The sequence below is a fragment of the Cyanistes caeruleus genome, chromosome 31 (assembly GCF_971803275.1).
Source record: "Cyanistes caeruleus chromosome 31, bCyaCae1.hap1.1, whole genome shotgun sequence".
NCBI lineage: Eukaryota > Metazoa > Chordata > Aves > Passeriformes > Paridae > Cyanistes > Cyanistes caeruleus.
The window spans coordinates 805,515-821,402 of record NC_141731.1 but is presented as its reverse complement, the minus strand read 5'-3'; the positions used below and the strand labels follow the sequence as shown (position 1 = coordinate 821,402).

The window sequence follows — 15,888 nt, the reverse complement described above, 5'->3', positions numbered from 1 at the left end:
ACCCTTTAGCCTTGACTGCCACGCATCGGACTGCTGTCCGTGTGGGGCTGGGGATGCTCAGCCTGGAAAGAGAAGGGGGCTGGCGAGGCCTCCCTGCAGCTCTAGGAAAGATGGGCACAGAGAGGAGAAGCCCTTCAACTGCAGGAGTGAGCTTGAAGTTGGATCTAATGAAGCTGCTCTTTTCCACTCCGGCTGCTGGGCCACTGGCCCAGGCTGTGCACAGAGGCTGGGGATGCTCCATCCTTGGCAACATCCAAGGCCAGCTGGGAGCGGGGCTCTGAGCAACCTATTCTGGGCGAAGATTGCTCCGCTTGGAACAAGATGGTCTTTAGGGTCCCTTCCAAGCCCAAGCACCCAGGGATTCCATCATTCATTCTACGGTCTCCGTTGTCCTCTTCAGCCTGGGCCTGAACTCCTGGCGGTGATGTCACAGTGCACGCTCCAGCTAGAACTTCCAGCATCCAGCAACGGCCACAACACAACCCTTGGCTCCTTGTGCCAGCACGCTCTTCATTCACCCTGCTCCAAGCCTACCCCTGTCACCTTGTTGCCACCTGCTCCCTGATTCCCCCAGCAGTCCCCAAAGCTCCCCATCGCTTGGATTTTGCTCTCCATCCCTGCAGGATGTCTGCATTTGTTCCAAAAGAGCTATGGTACTATTCCACGGAGGCGGACACCCCGCAGCTGCCTGGCTGGGCTGGAGCTCTGTGGGACAGGCTGGGAAATTTTGCTACCTCTGCAGGCTGGCACAGACCGAGAGGAGGAGACGGACGTCGATACACAGACTGATAGAGAAGAAGCCATGGAAGTGGACGGAGAGGATACTGGAGAGCAAGAGATGGATGTGGATATGTACGAGACAGAGGAAGAGATGGAGGTGGAAACGAAAGATTATATTGAAGAGATGGATATTGATCTAAAAGACAAGGAGGAAGACATGGTCTTGGGATGAAGACCGATGCCAGCAGCAGAACAGGCAGGTGCTCCCCACAGGCAGAGTGGGTCCCCTGCTGCCAGCCTGGGGCCAGGCTGGGAACTTCCTGCTCAGGGACACGCTAGCCCATGCACTGGATTCTGCTGGCCATCCCTGGCCTGGCCTGGGCTTGCTGTGGGCCATACAAGCCCTGTTCCAGTGCCTGGGCCACAGCCCCCAGCCAGGCTCCCTTCTGGCAGCAGAGTCCCACTGGGCCAGTGTCCCAGCCCGGCAGCACATGGAACACCCTTCCGTGCCTGACTGCACTGACCGTGCTACTTGTTTTTCCTTCCAGGACTTAGGGACATCACAGACACAGATGCCACCCTACTGTACATACGTTTTACAGTTGTTGTGTTCAGGATAGAAGTGTTAGAGTTTGTTTAAGTTGCCTGTAAATACGTTTCATAGAGTTTTGTTAGATCTGTTCTCAGGTAAATAGGTTCTATAGTTTGTTGTTGTTGTTGTTGTTGTTGTTACCAATATTCTTACAGTGTAAATATGTGGTGTAGTTCATTCTTGTTCCTTTTCTTCTACAGATAAACAGTCTTTGATTTTCACACCCCAGTTCTCTTTGCATTTTCTTCGGGCACGTTTGCAAAGCTGTGGGTTGTTTCGGGAACAATGTTTGCAGGACTCTAAAAAGAGTGTCAAAACCGCTCTGCCACACTCTCAGCTGCTGCTGCTGCCCCAAAAAGCACTGGCTGGCTTTGCTCACACAATCACAGTTGTGGTGGCATTTCTACCACACCACAGGACAGCGATGTTTTCCCTCTTCTCCTGGAAATACCTACAGCACTTGTGGGTAGCAAGGCAAACATGAGCCTCTTTTAGTGGCCCTTGTGAAATTGGACATGTGAAATGAGGTACACAAAGCCACAGGCCAGCTGAACCTGGCATCTCTGAATGGGTCTTTACATTCTTCCCAGGAAGATGAATGGCAATCACTATTTTGGCAGGGAGGAAAGTGCATCAGCTAGCAATTTGCTGTAGAAAATGTGCTTTCTGCTCCTCTCACAGCCAAAACTCCTACCCATTTCTTGGAAGTCCTTCTTAGATAAGGACCGTGTTCAACTGAGTGACAATGAAGCCAAATGGCAATGCCGCAATCAATTGTCCTGTACACAATCTCCTTCATCCACGTGGAAGGTTACTCACAGGCACACAAGAGGACGGAAGAAAGCCAAATGCATCGTTGGACATCATAAAGTCAGACGTGTTGAGGGCTGAAGAAATCTTGCAGAGATATGGAAAGCTGCCCTGAAAACCCAGTTCGGGGAGAGCCTGAGCTCTTTTGTGCTTCTAGGCCTGAAGATGCTCAGCAGCTTTCCCAGATGCTCAGCAGGCAGTAGGATTGTGCCTGAATCTGGCTCTGGAAATGCCAGTGCCTCAACTGAGAGCTGTGGCAATGATTTCCATTGCATGGAGAGGGGCCACAGTCCTGCAAGAGTCTTTCAGCAGAGCAAACAGCAGCCTGGAGGGTGGGCAGTGCTGCATCTGGACCACTGCATGCTCATCCTTCACCACAATGCAGAGCTGCCATGGATCACTTTTTCCATTTCTCCTGTTGGGTATGTTTTGGAGAAGTTGTTCTAGGTGGCTTTGGATGGTGATCCAAGTAGGAAGCAGCCATTCGCCTTGCTGTGATATCCTTACAACTAGTCCTAACTTCTCATTGCCTTTGGTTTGATTGGGGGTGTTTTATCTGTTTGTTTGATTGGTTTCTTTGGGTTGGTTTCTTTGTGTTTTTCTCTCTTTTGCTTGGAGTTTCTTTTCCTTTTTTAGAAATGACTGGTGAAGTTGGCACAACCAAACTCCAGAAAACGTAAAGCAGGCTTGACTTTCCAGAAATTGCTTTTGGCTGGCTTTAGCTGCATTCCCCAGGATCACGATCAGCAGTAGATATTTGCAGGTTTTGCTCTGCATCCTCAGCCTGCCCAGATGTTGTTCAGTGTTTCAGCAGTGGAGAAGACGATGGATATTTTGCTAAACCTCCTTTCAAACAACAAAACTTGGGTTAGCACGACAGAAAAGAAGAAAAGAAAATCTTCGCCAGTTAGAACAGAGCCAGAGTCCCACCATTTCCCCCTCCACTTTGCTTTCTTTTCTACATTTAGAGGTAAAGCTTCCATCTCCAAAAGCTTCCATCTCTCACTTCCTGATGTAGCCATTTGCTACCCTTTAGCCTTGACTGCCACGCATCGGACTGCTGTCCGTGTGGGGCTGGGGATGCTCAGCCTGGAAAGAGAAGGGGGCTGGCGAGGCCTCCCTGCAGCTCTAGGAAAGATGGGCACAGAGAGGAGAAGCCCTTCAACTGCAGGAGTGAGCTTGAAGTTGGATCTAATGAAGCTGCTCTTTTCCACTCCGGCTGCTGGGCCACTGGCCCAGGCTGTGCACAGAGGCTGGGGATGCTCCATCCTTGGCAACATCCAAGGCCAGCTGGGAGCGGGGCTCTGAGCAACCTATTCTGGGCGAAGATTGCTCCGCTTGGAACAAGATGGTCTTTAGGGTCCCTTCCAAGCCCAAGCACCCAGGGATTCCATCATTCATTCTACGGTCTCCGTTGTCCTCTTCAGCCTGGGCCTGAACTCCTGGCGGTGATGTCACAGTGCACGCTCCAGCTAGAACTTCCAGCATCCAGCAACGGCCACAACACAACCCTTGGCTCCTTGTGCCAGCACGCTCTTCATTCACCCTGCTCCAAGCCTACCCCTGTCACCTTGTTGCCACCTGCTCCCTGATTCCCCCAGCAGTCCCCAAAGCTCCCCATCGCTTGGATTTTGCTCTCCATCCCTGCAGGATGTCTGCATTTGTTCCAAAAGAGCTATGGTACTATTCCACGGAGGCGGACACCCCGCAGCTGCCTGGCTGGGCTGGAGCTCTGTGGGACAGGCTGGGAAATTTTGCTACCTCTGCAGGCTGGCACAGACCGAGAGGAGGAGACGGACGTCGATACACAGACTGATAGAGAAGAAGCCATGGAAGTGGACGGAGAGGATACTGGAGAGCAAGAGATGGATGTGGATATGTACGAGACAGAGGAAGAGATGGAGGTGGAAACGAAAGATTATATTGAAGAGATGGATATTGATCTAAAAGACAAGGAGGAAGACATGGTCTTGGGATGAAGACCGATGCCAGCAGCAGAACAGGCAGGTGCTCCCCACAGGCAGAGTGGGTCCCCTGCTGCCAGCCTGGGGCCAGGCTGGGAACTTCCTGCTCAGGGACACGCTAGCCCATGCACTGGATTCTGCTGGCCATCCCTGGCCTGGCCTGGGCTTGCTGTGGGCCATACAAGCCCTGTTCCAGTGCCTGGGCCACAGCCCCCAGCCAGGCTCCCTTCTGGCAGCAGAGTCCCACTGGGCCAGTGTCCCAGCCCGGCAGCACATGGAACACCCTTCCGTGCCTGACTGCACTGACCGTGCTACTTGTTTTTCCTTCCAGGACTTAGGGACATCACAGACACAGATGCCACCCTACTGTACATACGTTTTACAGTTGTTGTGTTCAGGATAGAAGTGTTAGAGTTTGTTTAAGTTGCCTGTAAATACGTTTCATAGAGTTTTGTTAGATCTGTTCTCAGGTAAATAGGTTCTATAGTTTGTTGTTGTTGTTGTTGTTGTTGTTACCAATATTCTTACAGTGTAAATATGTGGTGTAGTTCATTCTTGTTCCTTTTCTTCTACAGATAAACAGTCTTTGATTTTCACACCCCAGTTCTCTTTGCATTTTCTTCGGGCACGTTTGCAAAGCTGTGGGTTGTTTCGGGAACAATGTTTGCAGGACTCTAAAAAGAGTGTCAAAACCGCTCTGCCACACTCTCAGCTGCTGCTGCTGCCCCAAAAAGCACTGGCTGGCTTTGCTCACACAATCACAGTTGTGGTGGCATTTCTACCACACCACAGGACAGCGATGTTTTCCCTCTTCTCCTGGAAATACCTACAGCACTTGTGGGTAGCAAGGCAAACATGAGCCTCTTTTAGTGGCCCTTGTGAAATTGGACATGTGAAATGAGGTACACAAAGCCACAGGCCAGCTGAACCTGGCATCTCTGAATGGGTCTTTACATTCTTCCCAGGAAGATGAATGGCAATCACTATTTTGGCAGGGAGGAAAGTGCATCAGCTAGCAATTTGCTGTAGAAAATGTGCTTTCTGCTCCTCTCACAGCCAAAACTCCTACCCATTTCTTGGAAGTCCTTCTTAGATAAGGACCGTGTTCAACTGAGTGACAATGAAGCCAAATGGCAATGCCGCAATCAATTGTCCTGTACACAATCTCCTTCATCCACGTGGAAGGTTACTCACGGGCACACAAGAGGACGGAAGAAAGCCAAATGCATCGTTGGACATCATAAAGTCAGACGTGTTGAGGGCTGAAGAAATCTTGCAGAGATATGGAAAGCTGCCCTGAAAACCCAGTTCGGGGAGAGCCTGAGCTCTTTTGTGCTTCTAGGCCTGAAGATGCTCAGCAGCTTTCCCAGATGCTCAGCAGGCAGTAGGATTGTGCCTGAATCTGGCTCTGGAAATGCCAGTGCCTCAACTGAGAGCTGTGGCAATGATTTCCATTGCATGGAGAGGGGCCACAGTCCTGCAAGAGTCTTTCAGCAGAGCAAACAGCAGCCTGGAGGGTGGGCAGTGCTGCATCTGGACCACTGCATGCTCATCCTTCACCACAATGCAGAGCTGCCATGGATCACTTTTTCCATTTCTCCTGTTGGGTATGTTTTGGAGAAGTTGTTCTAGGTGGCTTTGGATGGTGATCCAAGTAGGAAGCAGCCATTCGCCTTGCTGTGATATCCTTACAACTAGTCCTAACTTCTCATTGCCTTTGGTTTGATTGGGGGTGTTTTATCTGTTTGTTGGATTGGTTTCTTTGGGTTGGTTTCTTTGTGTTTTTCTCTCTTTTGCTTGGAGTTTCTTTTCCTTTTTTAGAAATGACTGGTGAAGTTGGCACAACCAAACTCCAGAAAACGTAAAGCAGGCTTGACTTTCCAGAAATTGCTTTTGGCTGGCTTTAGCTGCATTCCCCAGGATCACGATCAGCAGTAGATATTTGCAGGTTTTGCTCTGCATCCTCAGCCTGCCCAGATGTTGTTCAGTGTTTCAGCAGTGGAGAAGACGATGGATATTTTGCTAAACCTCCTTTCAAACAACAAAACTTGGGTTAGCACGACAGAAAAGAAGAAAAGAAAATCTTCGCCAGTTAGAACAGAGCCAGAGTCCCACCATTTCCCCCTCCACTTTGCTTTCTTTTCTACATTTAGAGGTAAAGCTTCCATCTCCAAAAGCTTCCATCTCTCACTTCCTGATGTAGCCATTTGCTACCCTTTAGCCTTGACTGCCACGCATCGGACTGCTGTCCGTGTGGGGCTGGGGATGCTCAGCCTGGAAAGAGAAGGGGGCTGGCGAGGCCTCCCTGCAGCTCTAGGAAAGATGGGCACAGAGAGGAGAAGCCCTTCAACTGCAGGAGTGAGCTTGAAGTTGGATCTAATGAAGCTGCTCTTTTCCACTCCGGCTGCTGGGCCACTGGCCCAGGCTGTGCACAGAGGCTGGGGATGCTCCATCCTTGGCAACATCCAAGGCCAGCTGGGAGCGGGGCTCTGAGCAACCTATTCTGGGCGAAGATTGCTCCGCTTGGAACAAGATGGTCTTTAGGGTCCCTTCCAAGCCCAAGCACCCAGGGATTCCATCATTCATTCTACGGTCTCCGTTGTCCTCTTCAGCCTGGGCCTGAACTCCTGGCGGTGATGTCACAGTGCACGCTCCAGCTAGAACTTCCAGCATCCAGCAACGGCCACAACACAACCCTTGGCTCCTTGTGCCAGCACGCTCTTCATTCACCCTGCTCCAAGCCTACCCCTGTCGCCTTGTTGCCACCTGCTCCCTGATTCCCCCAGCAGTCCCCAAAGCTCCCCATCGCTTGGATTTTGCTCTCCATCCCTGCAGGATGTCTGCATTTGTTCCAAAAGAGCTATGGTACTATTCCACGGAGGCGGACACCCCGCAGCTGCCTGGCTGGGCTGGAGCTCTGTGGGACAGGCTGGGAAATTTTGCTACCTCTGCAGGCTGGCACAGACCGAGAGGAGGAGACGGACGTCGATACACAGACTGATAGAGAAGAAGCCATGGAAGTGGACGGAGAGGATACTGGAGAGCAAGAGATGGATGTGGATATGTACGAGACAGAGGAAGAGATGGAGGTGGAAACGAAAGATTATATTGAAGAGATGGATATTGATCTAAAAGACAAGGAGGAAGACATGGTCTTGGGATGAAGACCGATGCCAGCAGCAGAACAGGCAGGTGCTCCCCACAGGCAGAGTGGGTCCCCTGCTGCCAGCCTGGGGCCAGGCTGGGAACTTCCTGCTCAGGGACACGCTAGCCCATGCACTGGATTCTGCTGGCCATCCCTGGCCTGGCCTGGGCTTGCTGTGGGCCATACAAGCCCTGTTCCAGTGCCTGGGCCACAGCCCCCAGCCAGGCTCCCTTCTGGCAGCAGAGTCCCACTGGGCCAGTGTCCCAGCCCGGCAGCACATGGAACACCCTTCCGTGCCTGACTGCACTGACCGTGCTACTTGTTTTTCCTTCCAGGACTTAGGGACATCACAGACACAGATGCCACCCTACTGTACATACGTTTTACAGTTGTTGTGTTCAGGATAGAAGTGTTAGAGTTTGTTTAAGTTGCCTGTAAATACGTTTCATAGAGTTTTGTTAGATCTGTTCTCAGGTAAATAGGTTCTATAGTTTGTTGTTGTTGTTGTGGTTGTTGTTGTTACCAATATTCTTACAGTGTAAATATGTGGTGTAGTTCATTCTTGTTCCTTTTCTTCTACAGATAAACAGTCTTTGATTTTCACACCCCAGTTCTCTTTGCATTTTCTTCGGGCACGTTTGCAAAGCTGTGGGTTGTTTCGGGAACAATGTTTGCAGGACTCTAAAAAGAGTGTCAAAACCGCTCTGCCACACTCTCAGCTGCTGCTGCTGCCCCAAAAAGCACTGGCTGGCTTTGCTCACACAATCACAGTTGTGGTGGCATTTCTACCACACCACAGGACAGCGATGTTTTCCCTCTTCTCCTGGAAATACCTACAGCACTTGTGGGTAGCAAGGCAAACATGAGCCTCTTTTAGTGGCCCTTGTGAAATTGGACATGTGAAATGAGGTACACAAAGCCACAGGCCAGCTGAACCTGGCATCTCTGAATGGGTCTTTACATTCTTCCCAGGAAGATGAATGGCAATCACTATTTTGGCAGGGAGGAAAGTGCATCAGCTAGCAATTTGCTGTAGAAAATGTGCTTTCTGCTCCTCTCACAGCCAAAACTCCTACCCATTTCTTGGAAGTCCTTCTTAGATAAGGACCGTGTTCAACTGAGTGACAATGAAGCCAAATGGCAATGCCGCAATCAATTGTCCTGTACACAATCTCCTTCATCCACGTGGAAGGTTACTCACGGGCACACAAGAGGACGGAAGAAACCCTAATGCATCGTTGGACATCATAAAGTCAGACGTGTTGAGGGCTGAAGAAATCTTGCAGAGATATGGAAAGCTGCCCTGAAAACCCAGTTCGGGGAGAGCCTGAGCTCTTTTGTGCTTCTAGGCCTGAAGATGCTCAGCAGCTTTCCCAGATGCTCAGCAGGCAGTAGGATTGTGCCTGAATCTGGCTCTGGAAATGCCAGTGCCTCAACTGAGAGCTGTGGCAATGATTTCCATTGCATGGAGAGGGGCCACAGTCCTGCAAGAGTCTTTCAGCAGAGCAAACAGCAGCCTGGAGGGTGGGCAGTGCTGCATCTGGACCACTGCATGCTCATCCTTCACCACAATGCAGAGCTGCCATGGATCACTTTTTCCATTTCTCCTGTTGGGTATGTTTTGGAGAAGTTGTTCTAGGTGGCTTTGGATGGTGATCCAAGTAGGAAGCAGCCATTCGCCTTGCTGTGATATCCTTACAACTAGTCCTAACTTCTCATTGCCTTTGGTTTGATTGGGGGTGTTTTATCTGTTTGTTTGATTGGTTTCTTTGGGTTGGTTTCTTTGTGTTTTTCTCTCTTTTGCTTGGAGTTTCTTTTCCTTTTTTAGAAATGACTGGTGAAGTTGGCACAACCAAACTCCAGAAAACGTAAAGCAGGCTTGACTTTCCAGAAATTGCTTTTGGCTGGCTTTAGCTGCATTCCCCAGGATCACGATCAGCAGTAGATATTTGCAGGTTTTGCTCTGCATCCTCAGCCTGCCCAGATGTTGTTCAGTGTTTCAGCAGTGGAGAAGACGATGGATATTTTGCTAAACCTCCTTTCAAACAACAAAACTTGGGTTAGCACGACAGAAAAGAAGAAAAGAAAATCTTCGCCAGTTAGAACACAGCCAGAGTCCCACCATTTCCCCCTCCACTTTGCTTTCTTTTCTACATTTAGAGGTAAAGCTTCCATCTCCAAAAGCTTCCATCTCTCACTTCCTGATGTAGCCATTTGCTACCCTTTAGCCTTGACTGCCACGCATCGGACTGCTGTCCGTGTGGGGCTGGGGATGCTCAGCCTGGAAAGAGAAGGGGGCTGGCGAGGCCTCCCTGCAGCTCTAGGAAAGATGGGCACAGAGAGGAGAAGCCCTTCAACTGCAGGAGTGAGCTTGAAGTTGGATCTAATGAAGCTGCTCTTTTCCACTCCGGCTGCTGGGCCACTGGCCCAGGCTGTGCACAGAGGCTGGGGATGCTCCATCCTTGGCAACATCCAAGGCCAGCTGGGAGCGGGGCTCTGAGCAACCTATTCTGGGCGAAGATTGCTCCGCTTGGAACAAGATGGTCTTTAGGGTCCCTTCCAAGCCCAAGCACCCAGGGATTCCATCATTCATTCTACGGTCTCCGTTGTCCTCTTCAGCCTGGGCCTGAACTCCTGGCGGTGATGTCACAGTGCACGCTCCAGCTAGAACTTCCAGCATCCAGCAACGGCCACAACACAACCCTTGGCTCCTTGTGCCAGCACGCTCTTCATTCACCCTGCTCCAAGCCTACCCCTGTCACCTTGTTGCCACCTGCTCCCTGATTCCCCCAGCAGTCCCCAAAGCTCCCCATCGCTTGGATTTTGCTCTCCATCCCTGCAGGATGTCTGCATTTGTTCCAAAAGAGCTATGGTACTATTCCACGGAGGCGGACACCCCGCAGCTGCCTGGCTGGGCTGGAGCTCTGTGGGACAGGCTGGGAAATTTTGCTACCTCTGCAGGCTGGCACAGACCGAGAGGAGGAGACGGACGTCGATACACAGACTGATAGAGAAGAAGCCATGGAAGTGGACGGAGAGGATACTGGAGAGGAAGAGATGGATGTGGATATGTACGAGACAGAGGAAGAGATGGAGGTGGAAACCAAAGATTATATTGAAGAGATGGATATTGATCTAAAAGACAAGGAGGAAGACATGGTCTTGGGATGAAGACCGATGCCAGCAGCAGAACAGGCAGGTGCTCCCCACAGGCAGAGTGGGTCCCCTGCTGCCAGCCTGGGGCCAGGCTGGGAACTTCCTGCTCAGGGACACGCTAGCCCATGCACTGGATTCTGCTGGCCATCCCTGGCCTGGCCTGGGCTTGCTGTGGGCCATACAAGCCCTGTTCCAGTGCCTGGGCCACAGCCCCCAGCCAGGCTCCCTTCTGGCAGCAGAGTCCCACTGGGCCAGTGTCCCAGCCCGGCAGCACATGGAACACCCTTCCGTGCCTGACTGCACTGACCGTGCTACTTGTTTTTCCTTCCAGGACTTAGGGACATCACAGACACAGATGCCACCCTACTGTACATACGTTTTACAGTTGTTGTGTTCAGGATAGAAGTGTTAGAGTTTGTTTAAGTTGCCTGTAAATACGTTTCATAGAGTTTTGTTAGATCTGTTCTCAGGTAAATAGGTTCTATAGTTTGTTGTTGTTGTTGTTGTTGTTGTTACCAATATTCTTACAGTGTAAATATGTGGTGTAGTTCATTCTTGTTCCTTTTCTTCTACAGATAAACAGTCTTTGATTTTCACACCCCAGTTCTCTTTGCATTTTCTTCGGGCACGTTTGCAAAGCTGTGGGTTGTTTCGGGAACAATGTTTGCAGGACTCTAAAAAGAGTGTCAAAACCGCTCTGCCACACTCTCAGCTGCTGCTGCTGCCCCAAAAAGCACTGGCTGGCTTTGCTCACACAATCACAGTTGTGGTGGCATTTCTACCACACCACAGGACAGCGATGTTTTCCCTCTTCTCCTGGAAATACCTACAGCACTTGTGGGTAGCAAGGCAAACATGAGCCTCTTTTAGTGGCCCTTGTGAAATTGGACATGTGAAATGAGGTACACAAAGCCACAGGCCAGCTGAACCTGGCATCTCTGAATGGGTCTTTACATTCTTCCCAGGAAGATGAATGGCAATCACTATTTTGGCAGGGAGGAAAGTGCATCAGCTAGCAATTTGCTGTAGAAAATGTGCTTTCTGCTCCTCTCACAGCCAAAACTCCTACCCATTTCTTGGAAGTCCTTCTTAGATAAGGACCGTGTTCAACTGAGTGACAATGAAGCCAAATGGCAATGCCGCAATCAATTGTCCTGTACACAATCTCCTTCATCCACGTGGAAGGTTACTCACGGGCACACAAGAGGACGGAAGAAAGCCAAATGCATCGTTGGACATCATAAAGTCAGACGTGTTGAGGGCTGAAGAAATCTTGCAGAGATATGGAAAGCTGCCCTGAAAACCCAGTTCGGGGAGAGCCTGAGCTCTTTTGTGCTTCTAGGCCTGAAGATGCTCAGCACCTTTCCCAGATGCTCAGCAGGCAGTAGGATTGTGCCTGAATCTGGCTCTGGAAATGCCAGTGCCTCAACTGAGAGCTGTGGCAATGATTTCCATTGCATGGAGAGGGGCCACAGTCCTGCAAGAGTCTTTCAGCAGAGCAAACAGCAGCCTGGAGGGTGGGCAGTGCTGCATCTGGACCACTGCATGCTCATCCTTCACCACAATGCAGAGCTGCCATGGATCACTTTTTCCATTTCTCCTGTTGGGTATGTTTTGGAGAAGTTGTTCTAGGTGGCTTTGGATGGTGATCCAAGTAGGAAGCAGCCATTCGCCTGCTGTGATATCCTTACAACTAGTCCTAACTTCTCATTGCCTTTGGTTTGATTGGGGGTGTTTTATCTGTTTGTTTGATTGGTTTCTTTGGGTTGGTTTCTTTGTGTTTTTCCCTCTTTTGCTTGGAGTTTCTTTTCCTTTTTTAGAAATGACTGGTGAAGTTGGCACAACCAAACTCCAGAAAACGTAAAGCAGGCTTGACTTTCCAGAAATTGCTTTTGGCTGGCTTTAGCTGCATTCCCCAGGATCACGATCAGCAGTAGATATTTGCAGGTTTTGCTCTGCATCCTCAGCCTGCCCAGATGTTGTTCAGTGTTTCAGCAGTGGAGAAGACGATGGATATTTTGCTAAACCTCCTTTCAAACAACAAAACTTGGGTTAGCACGACAGAAAAGAAGAAAAGAAAATCTTCGCCAGTTAGAACACAGCCAGAGTCCCACCATTTCCCCCTCCACTTTGCTTTCTTTTCTACATTTAGAGGTAAAGCTTCCATCTCCAAAAGCTTCCATCTCTCACTTCCTGATGTAGCCATTTGCTACCCTTTAGCCTTGACTGCCACGCATCGGACTGCTGTCCGTGTGGGGCTGGGGATGCTCAGCCTGGAAAGAGAAGGGGGCTGGCGAGGCCTCCCTGCAGCTCTAGGAAAGATGGGCACAGAGAGGAGAAGCCTTTCAACTGCAGGAGTGAGCTTGAAGTTGGATCTAATGAAGCTGCTCTTTTCCACTCAGGCTGCTGGGCCACTGGCCCAGGCTGTGCACAGAGGCTGGGGATGCTCCATCCTTGGCAACATCCAAGGCCAGCTGGGAGCGGGGCTCTGAGCAACCTATTCTGGGTGCAGATTGCTCCGCTTGGAACAAGATGGTCTTTAGGGTCCCTTCCAAGCCCAAGCACCCAGGGATTCCATCATTCATTCTACGGTCTCCGTTGTCCTCTTCAGCCTGGGCCTGAACTCCTGGCGGTGATGTCACAGTGCACGCTCCAGCTAGAACTTCCAGCATCCAGCAACGGCCACAACACAACCCTTGGCTCCTTGTGCCAGCACGCTCTTCATTCACCCTGCTCCAAGCCTACCCCTGTCACCTTGTTGCCACCTGCTCCCTGATTCCCCCAGCAGTCCCCAAAGCTCCCCATCGCTTGGATTTTGCTCTCCATCCCTGCAGGATGTCTGCATTTGTTCCAAAAGAGCTATGGTACTATTCCACGGAGGCGGACACCCCGCAGCTGCCTGGCTGGGCTGGAGCTCTGTGGGACAGGCTGGGAAATTTTGCTACCTCTGCAGGCTGGCACAGACGGAGAGGAGGAGACGGACGTCGATACACAGACTGATAGAGAAGAAGCCATGGAAGTGGACGGAGAGGATACTGGAGAGCAAGAGATGGATGTGGATATGTACGAGACAGAGGAAGAGATGGAGGTGGAAACGAAAGATTATATTGAAGAGATGGATATTGATCTAAAAGACAAGGAGGAAGACATGGTCTTGGGATGAAGACCGATGCCAGCAGCAGAACAGGCAGGTGCTCCCCACAGGCAGAGTGGGTCCCCTGCTGCCAGCCTGGGGCCGGGCTGGGCACTTCCTGCTCAGGGACACGCTAGCCCATGCACTGCATTCTGCTGGCCATCCCTGGCCTGGCCTGGGCTTGCTGTGGGCCATACAAGCCCTGTTCCAGTGCCTGGGCCACAGCCCCCAGCCAGGCTCCCTTCTGGCAGCAGAGTCCCACTGGGCCAGTGTCCCAGCCCGGCAGCACATGGAACACCCTTCCGTGCCTGACTGCACTGACCGTGCTACTTGTTTTTCCTTCCAGGACTTAGGGACATCACAGACACAGATGCCACCCTACTGTACATACGTTTTACAGTTGTTGTGTTCAGGATAGAAGTGTTAGAGTTTGTTTAAGTTGCCTGTAAATACGTTTCATAGAGTTTTGTTAGATCTGTTCTCAGGTAAATAGGTTCTATAGTTTGTTGTTGTTGTTGTTGTTGTTGTTACCAATATTCTTACAGTGTAAATATGTGGTGTAGTTCATTCTTGTTCCTTTTCTTCTACAGATAAACAGTCTTTGATTTTCACACCCCAGTTCTCTTTGCATTTTCTTCGGGCACGTTTGCAAAGCTGTGGGTTGTTTCGGGAACAATGTTTGCAGGACTCTAAAAAGAGTGTCAAAACCGCTCTGCCACACTCTCAGCTGCTGCTGCTGCCCCAAAAAGCACTGGCTGGCTTTGCTCACACAATCACAGTTGTGGTGGCATTTCTACCACACCACAGGACAGCGATGTTTTCCCTCTTCTCCTGGAAATACCTACAGCACTTGTGGGTAGCAAGGCAAACATGAGCCTCTTTTAGTGGCCCTTGTGAAATTGGACATGTGAAATGAGGTACACAAAGCCACAGGCCAGCTGAACCTGGCATCTCTGAATGGGTCTTTACATTCTTCCCAGGAAGATGAATGGCAATCACTATTTTGGCAGGGAGGAAAGTGCATCAGCTAGCAATTTGCTGTAGAAAATGTGCTTTCTGCTCCTCTCACAGCCAAAACTCCTACCCATTTCTTGGAAGTCCTTCTTAGATAAGGACCGTGTTCAACTGAGTGACAATGAAGCCAAATGGCAATGCCGCAATCAATTGTCCTGTACACAATCTCCTTCATCCACGTGGAAGGTTACTCACGGGCACACAAGAGGACGGAAGAAAGCCAAATGCATCGTTGGACATCATAAAGTCAGACGTGTTGAGGGCTGAAGAAATCTTGCAGAGATATGGAAAGCTGCCCTGAAAACCCAGTTCGGGGAGAGCCTGAGCTCTTTTGTGCTTCTAGGCCTGAAGATGCTCAGCAGCTTTCCCAGATGCTCAGCAGGCAGTAGGATTGTGCCTGAATCTGGCTCTGGAAATGCCAGTGCCTCAACTGAGAGCTGTGGCAATGATTTCCATTGCATGGAGAGGGGCCACAGTCCTGCAAGAGTCTTTCAGCAGAGCAAACAGCAGCCTGGAGGGTGGGCAGTGCTGCATCTGGACCACTGCATGCTCATCCTTCACCACAATGCAGAGCTGCCATGGATCACTTTTTCCATTTCTCCTGTTGGGTATGTTTTGGAGAAGTTGTTCTAGGTGGCTTTGGATGGTGATCCAAGTAGGAAGCAGCCATTCGCCTTGCTGTGATATCCTTACAACTAGTCCTAACTTCTCATTGCCTTTGGTTTGATTGGGGGTGTTTTATCTGTTTGTTTGATTGGTTTCTTTGGGTTGGTTTCTTTGTGTTTTTCTCTCTTTTGCTTGGAGTTTCTTTTCCTTTTTTAGAAATGACTGGTGAAGTTGGCACAACCAAACTCCAGAAAACGTAAAGCAGGCTTGACTTTCCAGAAATTGCTTTTGGCTGGCTTTAGCTGCATTCCCCAGGATCACGATCAGCAGTAGATATTTGCAGGTTTTGCTCTGCATCCTCAGCCTGCCCAGATGTTGTTCAGTGTTTCAGCAGTGGAGAAGACGATGGATATTTTGCTAAACCTCCTTTCAAACAACAAAACTTGGGTTAGCACGACAGAAAAGAAGAAAAGAAAATCTTCGCCAGTTAGAACACAGCCAGAGTCCCACCATTTCCCCCTCCACTTTGCTTTCTTTTCTACATTTAGAGGTAAAGCTTCCATCTCCAAAAGCTTCCATCTCTCACTTCCTGATGTAGCCATTTGCTACCCTTTAGCCTTGACTGCCACGCATCGGACTGCTGTCCGTGTGGGGCTGGGGATGCTCAGCCTGGAAAGAGAAGGGGGCTGGCGAGGCCTCCCTGCAGCTCTAGGAAAGATGGGCACAGAGAGGAGAAGCCTTTCAACTG

General features: G+C 50.3%; 1 long non-coding RNA gene across 1 annotated transcript; it reads left to right on the top strand.

Annotated features, from left to right (window-relative positions):
* Window positions 1–10,192: 10,192 nt before the first annotated feature.
* On the top strand, window positions 10,193–15,617 carry LOC147648664 (uncharacterized). Its single transcript, XR_015279956.1, has 3 exons — window positions 10,193–13,251; window positions 13,341–13,574; window positions 13,867–15,617. It is a non-coding gene; the product is annotated as an uncharacterized LOC147648664 (long non-coding RNA).
* The last annotated feature ends 271 nt before the right edge of the window (window positions 15,618–15,888 follow it).